This window comes from Triticum urartu, unplaced genomic scaffold (assembly GCF_056163025.1).
Source record: "Triticum urartu cultivar PI428250 unplaced genomic scaffold, HENAU_Tu73 scaffold2, whole genome shotgun sequence".
Taxonomy (NCBI): Eukaryota; Viridiplantae; Streptophyta; class Magnoliopsida; order Poales; family Poaceae; genus Triticum; species Triticum urartu.
The window spans coordinates 5,530,068-5,536,067 of NW_028260368.1; the positions used below are offsets into that span (position 1 = coordinate 5,530,068).

Genomic DNA, 6,000 nt, shown 5'->3' on the forward strand with positions numbered 1-6,000 from the left:
CTGTTGACAATTTGGGTCCTGTAGATAGTAGTGCAACGTTCCCTATTCATAGATCTGCGCCTGCCTTTATCGAGTTAGATACGAAATTATCCATCTTTGAAACAGGTATTAAGGTCGTCGATCTTTTAGCTCCTTATCGACGTGGAGGAAAAATAGGACTATTTGGGGGGGCTGGAGTAGGTAAAACAGTACTGATCATGGAATTAATCAATAACATTGCTAAAGCTCATGGGGGCGTATCCGTATTCGGTGGAGTAGGGGAACGGACTCGTGAAGGAAATGATCTTTATATGGAAATGAAGGAATCCGGAGTAATTAATGAAAAAAATATTGAGGAATCAAAGGTAGCTCTAGTCTATGGCCAAATGAATGAACCACCGGGAGCTCGTATGAGAGTTGGTTTAACTGCCCTAACTATGGCGGAATATTTCCGAGATGTTAATAAGCAAGACGTGCTTTTATTTATCGATAATATCTTTCGTTTTGTTCAAGCAGGATCAGAGGTATCCGCTTTATTAGGGAGAATGCCCTCCGCAGTGGGTTATCAACCTACTCTTAGTACAGAAATGGGTTCTTTGCAAGAAAGAATTGCTTCTACTAAAAAGGGATCTATAACTTCGATTCAAGCAGTTTATGTACCTGCAGACGATTTGACCGACCCTGCCCCTGCCACAACATTTGCACATTTGGATGCTACTACCGTACTTTCCAGAGGATTAGCTTCCAAGGGTATTTATCCAGCAGTAGATCCTTTAGATTCAACCTCGACTATGTTACAGCCTCGGATCGTTGGCAACGAACATTATGAAACTGCGCAAAGAGTTAAGGAAACTTTACAACGTTACAAAGAACTTCAGGACATTATCGCAATTCTTGGCTTGGATGAATTATCGGAAGAGGATCGTTTAACTGTAGCAAGAGCAAGAAAAATTGAGCGTTTCTTATCACAACCGTTCTTTGTGGCAGAAGTTTTTACTGGTTCTCCAGGAAAGTATGTTGCTCTTGCGGAAACTATTAGGGGATTTCAACTAATCCTTTCCGGAGAATTAGACGGCCTACCTGAACAGGCTTTTTATTTGGTGGGTAACATCGATGAAGCTAGCACGAAAGCTATAACCTTAGAAGAGGAGAACAAATCGAAGAAATGAAATTAAATCTTTATGTACTGACTCCTAAGCGAATTATTTGGGATTGTGAAGTGAAAGAAATCATTTTATCCACTAATAGTGGCCAAATTGGCGTATTACCAAACCACGCCCCCATTAACACAGCAGTAGATATGGGTCCTTTGAGAATACGCCTCCTCAACGACCAATGGTTAACAGCGATTCTGTGGAGCGGTTTTGCGAGAATAGTTAATAATGAGATCATCATTTTAGGAAATGATGCGGAACTGGGTAGTGATATTGATCCGGAAGAAGCTCAAAAGGCACTTGAAATAGCCGAAGCTAACTTGAGTAAAGCTGAGGGTACGAAAGATTTGGTTGAAGCGAAGCTCGCTCTCAGACGAGCTAGGATACGAATCGAGGCTGTCAATTGGATTCCCCCATCCAATTGAAGACAATCCAGTGGTTTATAGTTGATACAAAGAAAAAGGGAAGAGGGGTAGAAAAAGTTATTAGATAGCGAAGCGAAGTAAGTCCAATGCTATCTAGTAATTTTTCTACCTACTTACCTACTATTGGATTTGAACCAATGACTCCCGCCGTATGAAAGCAATACTCTAACCACTGAGTTAAGTAGGCAATTTATCACCACAAAGGAAGACCATTACTTCGATCGATTATATATTGAATCCCTTTTCTAAGCAATACCGCTCTGTTATTGGTCTGTTATATACTAAATACTAAACTAAATACTAAACAGATACAGATCAAAGGGTATCCTCTGGCATTAGAAAATATTCATCTTGACAAGAAATTATCTATATGTTAAGATATCTCTGATAAGGGCTATAGCTCAGTTCGGTAGAGCAACTCGTTTACACGTGCGCCAATGCTTTTCAAAGGAGCTTATTATGCAATGAACATAATCGATCTTATTGCAAAATCAATGTCTTACTTCATAGATTCGAGAGAATAGGAGAACAGTAGCCTGACAAACAGTCGGTTCAGTCCGATTCAGGTGCCAATTCAGGTGCCTAATCAAATAGAACCCTTATGGATTTGCTAGTTGATAAGGTAAATATCCAGCCCACTAAATGCTAGGCGTAATGAGGATAAGGGCCTCCAAAAAACTTCTTTTCGTTCTATGAACTTTAAGGTGTATGAAGTCTCATAGTTAACTCTTGCAGTGGAACGATAGAGACTCCATTTCACTTAGGTTGATTTAATTTAGACCGGAGGCAGACCTAAGTCAAGGTAATCCTCCTTTGAAACACTTTGGTATTGCTCCTAGATAGATCATAATACAAAAAATCAATCAGAGCACAGGGAGCCATCTCATTATCTTTCCGTAAAGAAAAACTATGGTGGACTAACTGATCTTTAAATCAGTTTATGAAAGAGCCCAATGCAAAAAAATGCATGTTGGGTCTTTGAAACAGTTCAAATCATTTCGATAATAATCCGTTTGATCTGTTTTACCGAGAAGGTCTACGGTTCGAATCCGTATAGCCCTAATATGCCCTTTTTTAGATTTTAGGATCTCTATCCTATGTTTTCTTTAGTTTAGTATAGTTTTCATTTTCTCATTAGTATTTGTTTATAGACTGGATAGGCGCCTGCGACATAGAATAGAGATAAAAGCATTACCAAAGGCTCATTCATCGAAAATCAAAATCATACAGACAGGAAAAGAAAAACGAATTTCTATCAAATCAATAGAAGAAAGGATCCTTTCCCTGATTTGAATCCCGTCCTCCTTCAAATAGGATATCTCTAGACTTCCCTATAATAACTGCAATGATTTTATCCATTTTGCGAATTCCTACTTTGTTTTAAGTATATTTATTACTTTGTTTATAGATACATTATGTAAATTGATCAACTTTAAATAGAAAAAATAAAGTAAAGAGTAAATAAGAAAACAGAATATTCTGTCTCATAGTTCTGAAATAGAGTTCTTTATTTTTATTTTATAGTATTACTTCTCATTAATTATACTGCATAGATTAGTCCTACTATCTTAATTAGGTTCTAATTTAGTAGTATTCTCATTTTTATTTAATAGTCTCTTATTATTTTATTATTAAATATTAAATAAAGGATAGAGCTATTCTTTTTTCTAGAGATTCTAGAGAAAGCGAGACAAAGTGAAACGAGAAAGTTTTCTTTATATAAGAATTAGATCTACATACACCATATCTAAATAGAATGGAAATCCAAAAGAAAGGGAGTTGGGATTCCATTGGATGAATCTTTAAAGAAGATGCAGCACAGAGGAAACAAAGGCTAAACTTAAACTAAGCGCTTTTGTTTGAACAAAAAAGATTCTTGTTTCACCGAGGAAAAGAGAGAAGTTCTGGATAAATTGACAATGCTGAATTGAATTGACTAATTTAAGTTCCGCCTATTCCACATTAATGGGAGTACATTATGTTTCTGCTTCACGAATATGATATTTTTTGGACATTTCTAATAATAGCAAGCCTTATTCCTATTTTGGCATTTTCGATTTCAGGACTTTTAGCCCCGGTTAGTGAAGGACCAGAGAAGCTTTCTAGTTATGAATCGGGTATAGAACCCATGGGAGGGGCTTGGGTACAATTCCGAATACGCTATTATATGTTTGCGCTCGTTTTTGTTGTTTTTGATGTGGAAACCGTCTTTCTATACCCTTGGGCAATGAGTTTCGACGTATTGGGTGTATCCGTTTTTATCGAAGCTTTGATTTTCGTGCTTATCTTAGTTGTTGGTTTAGTTTATGCATGGCGAAAAGGAGCCTTGGAATGGTCTTAACTGAATATTTAGACAAAAAAAAAGAAGGAAAAGATTCTATTGAGACAGTTATGAATTTGATTGAGTTTCCCTTACTTGACCAAACAAGTTCCAATTCTGTTATTTCAACTACACCAAATGATCTTTCGAATTGGTCAAGACTCTCCAGTTTATGGCCCCTTCTATACGGTACCAGTTGTTGTTTCATTGAATTTGCTTCATTAATAGGCTCACGATTCGACTTTGATCGTTATGGATTGGTACCAAGATCAAGTCCTAGGCAAGCAGACCTAATTTTAACAGCCGGTACGGTAACAATGAAAATGGCTCCCTCTTTAGTGAGATTATACGAGCAAATGCCTGAACCAAAATACGTCATTGCTATGGGAGCCTGTACTATTACAGGGGGAATGTTCAGTACGGATTCCTATAGTACTGTTCGGGGAGTTGATAAGTTAATTCCTGTGGATGTCTACTTGCCGGGCTGCCCACCTAAACCGGAGGCAGTTATAGATGCCCTAACAAAACTTCGTAAGAAGATATCGCGAGAAATAGTTGAGGATCAAACTCTATCTCAAAATAAAAATAGATGTTTTACTACCAGTCACAAGCTTTATGTTAGGCGCAGTACTCATACAGGAACTTATGAGCAAGAATTGCTCTATCAATCACCATCTACATTAGATATATCTTCTGAAACTTTTTCAAATCCAAAAGTTCAGTACCTTCCTACAAATTAGTGAATTAGGAGAGGGGCTCTTTTGTGTAGAAAAATAAAAAGCAGGGCAATCTTTCAAACTTGCATCCGAAATGTGAAATATTTATACAAAGAGGGAGAGATGAAGACAATGCAGCAGGGTTGGTTATCTAATTGGCTAGTCAAACATGAGGTGGTTCATAGATCTTTGGGCTTTGATCACCGAGGAATAGAGACTTTACAAATAAAAGCAGGGGATTGGGATTCCATTGCTGTCATTTTATATGTATATGGTTACAATTATTTACGCTCCCAATGTGCTTATGATGTAGCACCCGGTGGATCTTTAGCTAGCGTGTATCATCTTACGAGAATACAATATGGTATAGATAATCCAGAAGAAGTCTGCATAAAAGTCTTTGCCCAAAAGGATAATCCTAGAATTCCGTCTGTCTTCTGGATTTGGAGAAGTGCCGATTTTCAAGAACGCGAATCTTATGATATGGTGGGAATCTCTTATGATAATCATCCGCGCCTTAAACGTATCCTAATGCCTGAAAGTTGGATAGGCTGGCCCTTACGTAAGGATTATATAACCCCCAATTTTTATGAAATACAAGATGCTCATTGAATGATAAGAAATTCATGCTCACTTATACAACACAACTCCAGATTTTATTCAAGTCAAGGAATATTTTTAGGTTCTTTTCCTAGATGAAACGGAATACCTATTTATAATTAATTCCTAATTATACAAAAGCATTCCAGATAGACTGAGCAAAAAAAGGGTTTCATTTGGATTCCCCTATTTTGAAAATCGCATATTAATTTCCTTCATATGAACAGAAAAATAGGATGACTCAAAGAAGTTCTCTACCAGGAACTTTGTACCGCGCACATTACTTAGCACAACTAGGAAAATAAGATAAGATAAAGATAAGCAAGACTAAAAAAATATTCGTCGGAATAGCGGAATACAAAATTAAGAAACGCAAAAAAATAAAGGGGAATCTCACCCCCTTCTTTATCATAAAGAAAAGATATATTTTAAAACTTCTTTAAAAAGAAAAAGAAGTGCCTCTATATTTATATTATAGATTTATCCACTTAGATGAATAAATATTATTAATGAATATGTATCACAATCCATCTCGAGGTATTTGGATCAATACCTATTCGGTGGATCTTTTTTTTTTTTTCTCTGCCAGGAACCAGATTTGAACTGGTGACACGAGGATTTTCAGTCCTCTGCTCTACCAACTGAGCTATCCTGACCTTTTCTTGTGCATCATCCTAGTAGAGTATTTGTATCTATGTCAATTAAAAGGACTAAAAATTAATTAAAGTATTTCAAATTTTAAATTTGAAAATGGGGGGGGTAGTCCTATGCATTGTGCATGGTTTACTTAAATAAAACTTAAAAAT

The 6,000-nt window shown here is 36.6% G+C and overlaps 1 non-coding gene across 1 annotated transcript; it reads right to left on the reverse strand.

Moving 5' to 3' along the window:
• Positions 1–5,777: 5,777 nt before the first annotated feature.
• On the reverse strand, positions 5,778–5,850 carry TRNAF-GAA (transfer RNA phenylalanine (anticodon GAA)). Its single transcript has one exon. It is a non-coding gene; the product is annotated as a tRNA-Phe (tRNA).
• Between the last annotated feature and the right edge of the window lie 150 nt (positions 5,851–6,000).